At 45.9% G+C, this 13,467-nt stretch overlaps 1 protein-coding gene across 3 annotated transcripts in view; it reads right to left on the minus strand.

Moving 5' to 3' along the window:
* Positions 1 to 13,467, minus strand: part of Kcnab1 (potassium voltage-gated channel subfamily A member regulatory beta subunit 1) — a 384,414-nt gene that overhangs the window by 97,197 nt on the left and 273,750 nt on the right. The window lies entirely within an intron of this gene.

The raw sequence follows: 13,467 nt of genomic DNA on the forward strand, positions 1-13,467 counted from the left end.
CATTCCATGCAAGGCTGTCGGCTGGCCTGGTCTCGTGTGCTGTGATGAGGAGTGGATTCTATAGGTGAGGTTAGGTGGAACACTCATGGTCCCTACCCCAGGACAGGGGCTCTGTTTGTCTTGCTTATTACTGCGTTTAACTGCAGAACGAAGATCAAATCTGCAAGTCAATTTCCTCCTCAGTTATAGGCAGCACATTATAAAATCATTTTTCTCACTTTACAACAGCCCTTAAGGGCACATCTAAGTTTTGTTTTTTTTCTTTTGGACACACTTCAAATCATGTGCACAGACAATTCATAAATTCGCCATCAAGACTGAGTTCATACCTAAAATGGATAACGATACTTACTCACTAAATGAGATGACAATGATGCCGCCAACCAGTACTTTTATTTTGAGAACTTATGCTGTATTAGTCGCTGTCGTATGTGTTCTATAGATATCACGTGAGCTAAAACCATGACCACTCTGATCTGACTTTGTTTATTGATAAGTGCTTGGGTCAAGAATCAAGTCTGAGCCGTGAGACCCCACAGCTCATGCTGTTAAATGATGTCAGCTAATGCCCACAGTGGCAACACAGGTTATGACAAAGACTCACTGAAAGCTATTTTCCTTCTTGTGTCTCAGGAGAAATTACTGCAGCAACTGAAGTTCTGTAGGAAAATACTTCTTTAAAGATGTCAGTGAAAGCCCAAGTCAGTAGAATACATCCATTCCAAAGGCAAATCCAATTTACCAGCTTAGGGAGTAGTTATTACAGATTGAGAGGCAGAGAATTATGAAAAGAAAACATTAAAAGGACAGTGCAAATTTCAAAGATTTTTTAAAAAAGAAAACCTGGGAATCAAGCCTAGCATTGGTGGCGCACGCCTTTAATCCCAGCTCTCGGGGGGCAGAGGCAGGCGGATCTCTGTGAGTTTGAGGCCGGGCTGGACCGACAGCCTCCAAAACAATACAGAGAAACCCTGTCTTGTAAAACAAAACAAAACAAAACCTGGGAATCAAAGGTAAATCAAAAATGAATACCAAGTCCACTATTTGTTTCTCACATTGGTCATCAGAGTAGCGCATGCCCACTCTCTGGCCGGGCCTGTTGCATGCTGTGTGGGAAGCAAAATGTTTTCAGATGTGGCAAACTTCCTCATCTGTGCAGCCATTGATGAGCAAGTAACTCAGGCAAGAAGGCAGGAAGCCAGGTTGGTGCCCTGTGTTCAGGTCAGTGAGCCTCAGCTCCTCCCTAGTAAGCGGGACCAACTAGGGAGCTGATAAGCTGCCCCCACGAGGAACCATGAGTTAGTTAGTCTGGGAAAAGATCCAGGCATAGTCATCTTTGTCTGTTGGTTTTTCTGTGTTTGTTTATATATTTATTTATGTGTGTATATATGTATGTGTGTATGTGTGTATGTATGTATGTATCTGTCTGTCTATCTATCTATCTTATCTATCAATGAATGAAGCTTTCCATGTGGGCCGAATGATAGCCAGAGTTAACAACAGTTCTAAGTGAGGTTAGGACATTATGGGAATGTACTCCATCCATCCATGATAGAAACCAAAGTGTAAGAAAAAAATAAACAGTGAATAATCACGTAGCAGAGAAGCCTGAAGGGTGGCTCTGACCCCCAAGCTGGAGGTTATAATGTCCTGTAGGGCCTTCAGCTTAACCAAATAGTTATAGAATGTGGTAGTTCTAATGAGGATGACCCTAATAGGCTCATCTGTTTGAATGCTTGGTTCATAGTTAGTAGAACTGTTTGGGAAGCATTAGTTGGAGGAGGCGTGGCATATATCCAGTGGGAGTCAGCCCCTCTCTGGGCTGTTTGCTTTGCAGCTCTGAAAGTCCATGCCAGGCACAATGTCATCGTCATGCTCCTCCCCCCCCCCAAGGCTGCCTGCACATCAGGATGCAGCTCAGCTACTTCTCCAAGCCTGCCTCCTGCCACTATGCTTCCTGTCATGATAACGGGCATCTAAAACTGTAAGCAAGTCCTCAATTAAATGTTTTCTTCTATAAATCGTCTTGGCCATGGTGTCTCTTCACAGCCATAGATAATAACCAAGAGAAAAGACCATTCCTTCGGTACTCTCTCTCTGGTTCTTTGGCCTTCATTTTACTAGTGCAAAAGTCCCAGGGGAAGTAATGACTACAGTAAAAATAGCAGAGCAGGAAAAAAAAAGATGGGATAAAAAGAGCATCAGCGCTCTTGTTTTTCTGGGACAAGATCACAAGGACCACTAGTGGGATTATTTCTCTTGTCCTGTCCCCAGCTTCATCATGGCCTCGGTGCCCATTCATGGGCAGCTTCCTGGCAAAGCTCAAATGTGGATAAGCCAGCTGTCTGGATGTTCATCATCTATAACAAAGATGCTGGATATGGGCTGGAAAACAAAAAGTCACCAGCTGTAGAAATGGACCCATCACCTGTCCTCTGTCTCTAGAAGTTGTTTGTTCTTAAACCTCTGGCCTCACCACACCTCTTCCTTCAACCTCCCAGATAACAGACCCCTAACTCTACAGAGAAAAAGAATAAAGCTGACAAGCTATAAATGCTTTCTACTTACTACCACGGAGCCTAGCATCTTCCTCGAGCGGATAGGATTGCTGCTCTGCCTGACTTTCCATGAACTTCCAGCTGCCCACAAATCTGCTGGTCAACAATGGACCGCCGCCTCACCAATGGGTGTGTATCTGCATGGGTTCCTTCAACCTGAGGGGCTATGCGGTCCAGCTACTCACTGGCTTGCCCAGTGTCTGGCCTCCCTCTGCAATCCATGTCTCTACTGATAGTTCCATCTCTAGGCTTCACCTCTTAATTGAAATTCATCCCTTCATTTAGGAAATGTTTACTAAGTCCTCCCAGTTCCCTCCTAACTTTGCCAGGTAGTGAAACCAAGATGGCAAGAGTTAACTATGGTCCCTCCATTTTCTGAAGCCCTAAGTGGAAAAGAAGACACATACTCAAATAATTCCAGTATCTAGGCAGGGTCCCAAGGCTGTGTTGTTGAGAGAATTGGAGCAGGATATAGAAGATTGAGACTTGGTTGTCTGGAAAATATCAATGCAGCCTGGAAAAGAGGGAAGACTCGGGTATGGTGGCACAGCGAGTGTCTCTAGCATCCAGGAAGCTAGGCAGGGGGTTGTGAGTTCTAGGTCCGCCTGAGCTGCATAGTGGGGTCCTTGTCATACACAGACAGATACCTGCACTCCTAAAAACACCCAAAATGCCATGTCTTTATTTATCAGACTGGCAGATTCTTATTTATCACACAGTATCTGGAAGTTCCCAGCAGCACTTGCTCCCTCCCACGATGCCTAGAGAGGTGTCTGTACCGAGCATTCTTCCCACCCGCCTGGTCCCAGAGCCGCGTCAGTCCCAAATGAACACGCAGGACGCTATATTAATTATGAAGCTGTTGACCGTTTGCTATGGTTTCTTAATGGCTAGCTCTGACTTAATTATTAAACCATACTTACTAATATATATATTTATAAGGTCTTATCTCACAGAGAACGCCCGACTTGCGCCCTCTCCTCCCGGGATAGCATGGCCACTCTCTCCTTTTGACTACATTTCCCAGAATCCTCCTCAAAACTCCTAGCCCCACCTATCTTGCTTCCCTATTGGCCAACAGTGTTTTATTTATCAACCAATAGGACACCATATGTGCAAGAGGACTTTCCCCCTATCTGGCGTCTACTGGCTCTTGGGTTCTGTTTCTGCATCTTGTACCTTCTTCTTTCTTCTGTGCCAGCATAAATTTTCCCTCACTTTCTCCTTGTCCTTGGCTGCTTCCTACTCCTCTTGCCCATTAGTCTTCTTCCTCCAGAATCTTCTGTGGCTTTCCCCTACTCTTGTAAAGGGAGCCCTTGAATACATTTTATATTCTCTGGGCATTGATGCTACATCCGTGTATTCCCTAAGTGAGCACACAGTAAGACCCTCCTCTGCTCTAGGCGTGCGCTTTGAATTGGTGATGGACCAGAAAAAACAAAAAAACAAAAAAAAAACGTTACCATCAGCACACCGCATTACAGCACGCAGGAGCAACCTATGGGGGCGCTATAGCCTGAGAGCCAGGCCCCTTCAGTATAGACTGTGCGAGGACCTGCCACTGCGGCTTTTCCTCTCATTTTTTTCCCTGCATAGAATCTGTTGGTTGGCCGTTCAGTCCATGTGCAAAGGATGAGCGGCGCCCCGGGTCCCCCCATCTTGTAGGGTGCACCAGGCTCACTCGGCTTCTAGCTTCAGGGGAACTTGAGACAGGACACAGGGGGCACTTGTCGTTTCTTCTGAGTAAAGGCTGAAGGAGCAGCCTGGTAGAGCCTGCGGTGTGAGTGGGAATGGGAGATAAGGTCAGAGACCAAGAAGGAAAGGAAAAGTCTGGAAAAGCTTGTTAGAGGAGTTCGGAGTGCCAGGTAAGCTTTTCATTCCCCCGCCCCTCGCTGCTCCTCCCTTTCAGCCGCAAGCCGTTCCCCGTGGGGTTTTTTTTTTTTTTGACTGTCAGGTCTAATTTAGCCTCTGCTCATTACCTCATCACCCATTTTCTATAATTACATGTTGGGCAGCTCCCTCTCTTCTCATTTTAATTAGTTGTCAGATATAAAAATGAAGCAGTATTTTTCTACCTTCGCTCTCACGGATGCCCTCCTTTGCATGCTTTCATTAGCCAGGTGTTAGGAGGAGGCTTTTATTTGCAAATGAGCCACTAATCTCACAGATCCTTCGCGATTATTGGGAACACGCGGGAAGGAATATATTAAAAGACAGATGGTAAAAACGGCTCAGGAGGAAAGGCACCGGCTATTAAACCTGATGACCCGAGTGGATGCCTGGGTCTTTACATGTTGCAAGGAGAGAACAGGATTTGCAAACTGTCTTCTGGCCTCCACCTGCACATCGGAGCAGGCATCCTCACTTACAAACCTAACCTTTCATATATATATATATATATTTGAAGCCAAAGCTGGCGGTTGGAGAGATAGCTCAAGCTGTTAAGAGAACTGGCCGTTTTTCCAGAGGACCCAGGTTTGATTTCTGGCACCCACAACTGTTTGCAATGCCGTTTCTAGGGGATCTAACGCCTTCTTCTGGTTTCCATGGGCACTGCATACACGTGGCGTTCAGAAATATATGCAGGAAAAACACCCATCACATAAAACAAAAATAACATCGTGAATCTTTAGAGGGGGGAAAAAGCCAATGTCAAAGAAATTGTCCCCTAGGCAAACTGAGGCAGCAGGAAGTGAATGTGGATTGGCTTCTTAAGCTCCGAGCATACCTCATATCAAAGAGAAAGTGAGAATTTGGATATGCAACCATGGCTATTAATGGTGCAACAAAGGCTCAGGTAAGATTAGAGGGGTCTAACTTGCCATGGGGGTCGTGATAGTCAACCACTGTTTCCTCTCTTTAGGAAAAAAAGCCCTTTACATTTCTGAGGATGTAGTTTCAGTGGCTTGCAGTAATTCCTTTTCTTTTTAATTATTAAAGAAGATTTATTTCACATTACGTGTAGATGTCTATGTCTGTGTGCGGGTCTATGTTTGTGTGAGTGTAGGCACCCGTGGAGGCAGAGGCATCAGATCTGCCTGGAACTACAGTTTTTTTTGTTTTTGGTTTCTATGAGACAAGGTTTCTCTGTATTGTTTTGGAGGCTGTCGGTCCTGCCTGGCCTCAAACTCACAGAGATCCGCCTGCCTCTGCCTCCCGAGTGCTGGGATTAAAGGCATGCGCCACCACTGCCCGGTGGAACTACAGTTTGTTACAAGCATTGGTGAGCTGCCATGTGGGTTCTAGGAATTGGCACAGGGCTGCATTCATACTAGGTAAATCCTTTGCCACAAAACCACATCCCCAGCTGGAGTAGTTCTTGGTTGTCTGAAGTCCTTTAGGAACTGGATACCACAGCCAATGAGATAAGAGGCTTGGAGCTACGGCAGGCATTTAACAACTCTGAGATCGGCCTGATGTTAGAAAAAAATCTTGAGGAACAGGGGTACCACTCAGATATTTATGCTGTCCCCCCCAGAGATAGCAGTCTGCAGCTGTCATTCTCTTTACTGGACATCCTAGATGCACAATCCCCCACTGTGCTAGAAGATAACACCTCAAATGTTAAAGTGAGGGACCAAAAATAAAAATTAATAAAAGTTTAAAAACTCGGGCCCCAAATCTATACAGAGAGATGGAACTTCCAATGGCAAAGGAAAATTTCACTCCTTAAGTCAGGAGTGCCATGGCTGGTGCCTGAGCCCCTTGCTCTCAGAGAAGGGGAGGTAACTGTCCACCACTCCTGTTAACATTCCTTTGCTAATTGCTGGTCATAAAGGTCCCCTGTCAGATGTAAAGATTCCCTGACCCAGGATATAGCTGACAGACCCTGTGACCCCCATAACCCTGCAACCTCATGCCCTGTCTTATCTTACTCAAATGTAGCTTGCTTAAAGTATATAGTTTACTGCTTTACTCTGTACTTTGTATGACCTTAAGTAACCATGGAATCTGCAATTTGTGGCCTTCAACCTTATGGTCTCCCCCTTTAAAAGCTTCTCTTTTTGGCTGGTGGGCATTTCATTTCCTCCACGATGGAAAGAGATCTAGCTGGCCAGCTGAACAATAAATGAAACCTTTTGCTTTTCCATCAGACTAACTCCTTGGGTTAGACTCTGGGATTCCGCAAACCTGGCACAACAAAAGGAACTACTGATCAAGGTGATTGATCCCGGATTTGAGTTTTTGTGCTGTAGAAGGTTTTGAAGAAGAATCTCTATGTAAGCATTGAGTGATTCAAATTGTGTATATGCAACACGTGCTGTGGCCAAGATGCTCAGTTGAGGAGCTATGGGGAAGCCCATGGTATCTTCTAGGTAGTGTGCCAACAAGGAAAAGGCAGGGCATCCTTCAAGACATCTACACAAAACCGAAAACACCTTTGCTGGGTGGCATTCTGACTTTGAAGTCTCACAGTGAAAGTAGACCTGATCCTGGATAGAAACATAGTCTGGTTCTAGCTACATTCAGGGGGTGTTGATGGTTCTTGCCCACCCTGATGCTGGGCAGGGATGCCAAGACCCATTTCTTGTTCTAACAGTGTCTAGTTGGAAGTCAGCTATTGTCAGAAGTTATTCTGAATGTGCCTATGGCCCACGCGACCTCTCTTAGAGCTGAAAGAGCCTCAATTGTGTGACAACTATATCCAGGTTTCTTTGCTGTTGCCGAGATACAATGCCATGGTGGAGAACAGCTAGGGAAGAAGGGTTTATTTCAGCTCACAGTTCAAGGTTACCACCCATTGAAGCCGGGAGGGCGAGGCAGCAGGAGCTCATCCACAGCAACTAGTCATGTGGAATCCAAAGCCACGAAGAGTAGTACTCCCCCTCATCCCCATCCACTTTGTTCAGCCCAGGATTCCGACTCACGGAATGGTCCCACCCGAAGTTAAGACAGAATGTCCTGCATCAACTAACCTGGTCAAGATGATTTCTAGATCTCAAGGACATTCTCGGAGGCTAACAATGAGGATAACCCCTCACAGGTGTGTATAGAGATTTGTCTCCTCGAGGACTCTAAATCCTTTCAACTCAACAGCTAAAACTAACCATCGCAGACTGCTGTCTTCTCAGGGAGGAAGCCGAAGTCTGGGAAGCAGAGACAATGGGGCCATTGCCATGGCTGTGTGTGCCTGCAGGCTAAGTATGGATGAGGCCGCTGGTGAGGGAGATGATGATGAGTGGTCTCTATTGTCAGGATGGCTGGATTGAGAGAGTCCAGGGCACTGGTAAAGCCCAGCTCTGAGTGTGGAGGAGGAGGAGTCTCCAGAGATGCCTAGATCCTGAGGGGCGTGACCTACTGCCCATTGATCTACTGATGAGCTAATGGGAGGTGATGGCTCTGAAAGGTTGAGGGGGGGCACAGGACGGGGACACTCAGGTCTTTGGAAGCATGCTACTGGGACTGCAACTTGCCCTGGCCCCTTCCTCTTGTGATCCCCTCCATTTCCTGTTCACCATGAGGTGAACAACCTCTTCCTTCCTGCTGCTTTTGCTGTTCCAACTCACCGTGAGCCAGGAAACAATGGAGCCTTGAAAACCACGAGCAAAATAATGATTTCTTCCTTTAAGTTTGAGGTGATTTTTTTTTCACAGCAGCAAAAGAAGGAGAGCAAGGGGTGAGGTTGGAGACTAGGAGACTGCCAGCTCTACCACTGGCTTTGGGCAGGGGATGGGCTTTTCCTGAGTCTGTTTCCCGGTCCTGAAAAGGAGCTTGTGATGGGCAAAGGCGGAGTCTCTGGTAATGGTGTTGCTTTTTAGGAAAGCCACGTTTATAAGTGGTTACCGCTCCTGCCAATTGCCCAATCACGGGTTCTGATTTTTCTTTTTCCCTCCATGAGTTCTCCTCTAATTGCTGTGTGGAATGTCAGGCTGCTATTTTCTTTGTCCCTCCATTGTGTCTTTGGTTCTAAGGGACTCTTTCAACCAAGGGCAAGCGGTCAGCTGCGATGCTGGTTGGGTGGATCCGCTTGTCAGCAATTCCTAAGACGCATTCTATCCATTAACTAGTCACTTGAAGTCCCATTTGGGTCAGGGCTGGGAGATGGCTTAGTGGGTAAGGTGTGTGAACGCTGAGTGAGCACAAGGATCAGAGTTTCAACCTGCAGAACCTGGTTTAAAAGGCTGGGTCGGGGGGTGTGTGTTTTTAATCCCAGCACTGGAGATGGAGACAGGTAGATCTCTGTGGGCTCACTGGTCAGCCAGGGCAGCCTGCTCGTCAAGCTCTAAGCCAATGAGAAATAGGGCTCCTGAGGAATGACACCAGAGGTTGTCTTCTGGGCTCCACATACAAGGCATACACACGTACCTGTACATACAAGTACATCAACATGAACATATACCCACAGGTACACATGTAAGTCCTACTGCATAAAACTAAAAGGGCCTACTAATTTTTTGTGTATGTATCATGTTTTTGTTGGAATTTTCCAGGAAGAGTGACAGGCCCAAAATGCTCTTATACGTTCAATATTCATGTACCACTTGGATGCTGTGGGTATTTTGGTTCCCTGATACTCCATTCTGTTTGCATTATGCAGAAAAATTGTTAAAAAATCTTTGAGAAGGAAATTTTACTTTTAAATGGTCTCTCAAGTGTCTAGAGGTACTTTATAAATGCTCATGACTGTTGTTATAATAATAGGTGAGGTGGCTAGTTTGCGGGCGGCCTTAGCAACAGAAAGGGGAATCACGAAGGGTGTCATAAAAATAATCCTAACCATGTTAAATGTTTAATGTCCTGTGCTCCTGGTGTCAAAATATTTAAGTACAGCGAGATAAACTCAAAGGCAGAGGGAGATGAGCCAGCAGCACACGCTGCACACATGCAGTATATCTTACACAATGCCTAGTTGTAAGATCCATGGCTTGTACCCTAGAAGTTTTCTGTGGTTAGAGAGCGCAGGGGCCCAGATGGGAAAATCTGAATGGCAGGGTGTGAGCTCACTAACTTACCCCTCCTTAAGCTCTGGGTGCCCCAGAAGCCAGAGGTTATTCTAGACTGCATTTAATAATCTTTTCCATCAGTTTATTTGACAACTACTAGGTCTGAATGGCTGTGGCAGTGTGTAGTTACACATGGCCCCTGCTAATGCTATCTCCAGGTGGGATTCATCTCTTCTTCTGTTTTTCCCCGTCAGGACTGTGTCCCTTGGTTGAATCATCAGTTCATCCCCAAGTCATCCTGCTATTCTTCTCCTCTTCTACATGCTGTTTGTCTGCCAGAAGACGGCTTGGCAGCAAGAAGCTGCCTAGCCATTCCCCAGATGGAGAAGAAGGTCAGAACTTTAACCATAGCCTTTAAAGCATTTCAACAAAAGGTATGTGTGGTCTTTTGCTTGCCTGGGTGGCAGCGTCAATGCTAATTTCCAAAGTCTCAGTTGAACACGGGCCATGGTGGTGACTCAGCTGACCTCTAAGCCTGGAGCAGTAAACCCAACTTCACTGATCCAACAGCTGGGGTCGGTGGAGCCTGAAGAACTCCCTAAGGCTGGGGCTGTACTGCTCTTGGGAGTATTTTGTCTTTTCTTCTTTCCAGAGGCAGCAGAAACAAATCCTGAAGCCATTCAGACCTGTGACCTGCCTTGTTTTCTCCTATTTTTTTTTCTTTTAACCAGTGTCTTAACACATGTATTCAGGCTCAAAGGCCTTGAAACTCAAATGGGTATTTATTGCTCTTAGATCATACCCATTTCAAAGTGCACTAAACTAAATGGTTCACACAGGTTGAGTTCAAACAAACAGAAAAACTAACAAAACCAAACAGACAGACAGATAGAAATGCACTGTAGCCTGCTCTCTCTCTCGGGAGTCATATTCGACATTTTTTTTTGGGCTCCTCAAATTGTGACAGTCTTCTGTTTGAATTTTCCTTATTTTTTATTCCAAAAGTTTCAAGATTATGTTTATTTAATCTCTCTGTTTGTATGTGCATCGCACATGCGTGTATGTATGTATTTGTGCACACGTGCATATGTCATGGTACACATGTGACAGTCAGAGGACAATTTGTGGGAGGTGGCTGTCTCTCCTTCTATCGTGTGGATTCCGAGGATAAAGCCTAAGTTGTCAGGGACTGTGGCCAGTACCTTCACGCACTGAGCTTTCTTGCCACTCTTCTCCTTTTTCTTTCTTTCTTTTTCTTTTTTTTTTGAGACAGGCTCTCACGTAGTATGGTTTTAAAATTTCTAAGTAGTAGAAGGTTACCTCGAACGTTTGATCTTCCTGTCTCCACTTCCCAAGTGCTAGGATTACAAGTGTTTGCTGCTATGAGCAGATCTTGTTGAGTTTCCTCTGACTGACCTATACCAACTCCAAGACAATTGGTCAATATCTTTTACGTCGTATTCCTAAATACATCTATCTGTGGTGTGTGTGTGTGTGTGTGTTTCCTTTCTCTTTTTGAGTGTACTGTGTGTCTGCAGTGTACATGCATGTTTGCACCGTGTGGGTGCACTTCAGTTTGCAGGCTCACATGTTTGTGTGCCTGTGTGGATGGAGGCTGGAGGTTGACGTCAAGTGTCCTCCCCAGCTGTATCTTGTATGTTGTATCTATCTTGTATATTGAGGTAGGATCTCTTACTGAATCCCAAAGCTTGCACTTTTAGGTAGTCTGGCTAACCAACTTGTTTCAGGGTATTTCCTGTCTCTACCCCCTTCATGTTGGGATTGCAGGCAGGATGCTATGCCCACAAGGCTTTTACATAGGTTCTGGGGATGTGAACTCTGGTCCTCATGCTTGTGTGATAAAACATTTTTACCTGCTGAGCCATCTTCCCAGCTGATATTTTCTTAATTTGCTATGTTTTACATCTTATACTCCTGCGTGTTTCCTTTCAGGAACGTATAATTATGATTTGCCATAAGCACGTTCACAAAAAACCCTAGTGATGGCTAATTAATCTTTATTGTCCAATTGACAGGTGTCAAAGTCACATAGGAGACACATCTCTGGAAGTATTTGTCTGCAAGGAGATTTCCAAAGAGTTCTAACTAAAGAGGGGGGGCCTCTCTTCATGTGGGTGACACCCTTCCATGATCTGGGGGGGGGTGTCTCAGAATGTAAGCCAAATAAACGCTTCCTGCCCCTAGCTTGCACTGGGCTATGCTGTTTCACCATAGCAACAGAAAGCAAACTAATGCAACTCCAGTCTGATGCATTTAAGAATGCATTAGATTCCACTTCTCAGGCTACAATAACGGAAGCAGCCCTTTTGCTGTCTGACGGGAGGAATTCTACTGAGACCATTGTCTGTGAATCTCTAGCTAAGACCTCTAAGTGTCAGGATTCCTCGCAGGGGAGGGGGTTTAGTTGACATGAAAGGGGGTATTAGTGGGCACCCATCCTGCTTCCCACCCTCTTTCCTGTAGTCAGATAGCCTGGTTTGTGCTGGGAATTACCGGTTCCCTCAGAGCTGGGAGAAGAGACCCTCATTCCTGCTGTGCTGCCCATTTCTGGTGAGGGGGCTTCAACCCCCTCAATGCCTCTGCCATTTTTGCTGCCCCCTGTCTCCCTGTCCATGGTGTTGATGATGATGCTGAAAACTCCTTTCTCCTAGCATCTCAGTGCCCCTCTTGTACCCACATCTGAGGCCTCTCAGTTTGGAGTTGCAGGATGTAGCGTTTCACGTGCCAGTTTTTAGTCTTCCTTTAGCCCACATTTTTCCTTGCTATGTCACTATTTCTCTCGCTTGGAGTGGGGATGTTTGTTCCGTGCTATGGTATTCTAGAAGCACTAATTTTCCCTTTTCCTACCAGGGTTCACAGTTAAGAGATTACCTTGAATCTTACCAGGGGACTTTGACCTTTTGAACGGTGATGGAATTGTCAAGATCTGCGGGGGGAATCTCTTGTAGCTGAACTAACAGTGTTGTGAAATGGTCACGTAGGAGGAGAGACATTCAGGATGAGTGTGGAAGGTTACAGCTAAAATTGTTGTTTGGGGTATCAAATTGACAAGGCGTAGGCTTGTGGCCATCAATTTTCGCTGTCAGCTTGACTAGATGCGGAGTCACCTGAGATATCTTGTGGTGTGTCTGTGAGAGCATTTCTAGGGAGGAGAAGGTTGTATGACACCATTCCAGGTTAGCGCCTCAGTGGATAAGCATAAAACGGAGAAACTGAACTGAATGCCCGTGCGATGGGGGAAGACAGTTCAGAGGTCCCTCCGTCTTGTATTCTTGCTCAGAGTATCCCAAGCTTAACTGGAGTCCGATCTCCTTGATGGAGAATCCCATGGGAAATTACCCAGTTCTCCTTTAGAAACCCCAGGTTAGGATGTCCTAGCTAACTTATCTTAGCCATTGTTAAAACTGTTTGTGCAGAACCTCCTCCAGCTAACCGCTATCTCAGCTGCCTCTTTCTGCAGAATCCCCCTTTCTACTGGCCAACCGCTTATCTTATCTTTTGTTAAACCCGCTTGCTTGAAACTGGTTACTGTGTGAAGCACCCATCCCCTTGCCCCCAGGTGTCAAAGGAGATGCCTGGACAAGGCTTCTGCCCTTAAAAACTGGGTGTTCTGGACACTTAGGACCACACCTAGGTCTCTGAACACCCGGGTGTGGTCCCAGTTGTCTGGGATGTCTGATTGACCATATGCTGTAGACACAGTGGTCTTCTCTGGTGAGCTCCCCCTAACACCAGGGTACATCTCTCTTTCCCTCCCGACTTTAGACACAGTGTGACATACACGCAGCACCACACCCATACTACATTTTGCCAAGTATACAATGACACGGAACAAACATTCCTATTCCAAAAGCATCCCCATCCTCTGTTTTTTGTTCAGTCCAGGACCTGCTGCCAGGGAATTATCCCATCCACAGTTAAGATGGGTCTCTTCCCACACCAAGTAGCATAATCGAGACAATGCCTCACAGGAATGCCTAGAGGACCATCTCCCCTGTTATTCC

This window comes from Mesocricetus auratus, unplaced genomic scaffold (genome assembly GCF_017639785.1).
Source record: "Mesocricetus auratus isolate SY011 unplaced genomic scaffold, BCM_Maur_2.0 Super-Scaffold_100011, whole genome shotgun sequence".
Classification (NCBI taxonomy): domain Eukaryota; kingdom Metazoa; phylum Chordata; class Mammalia; order Rodentia; family Cricetidae; genus Mesocricetus; species Mesocricetus auratus.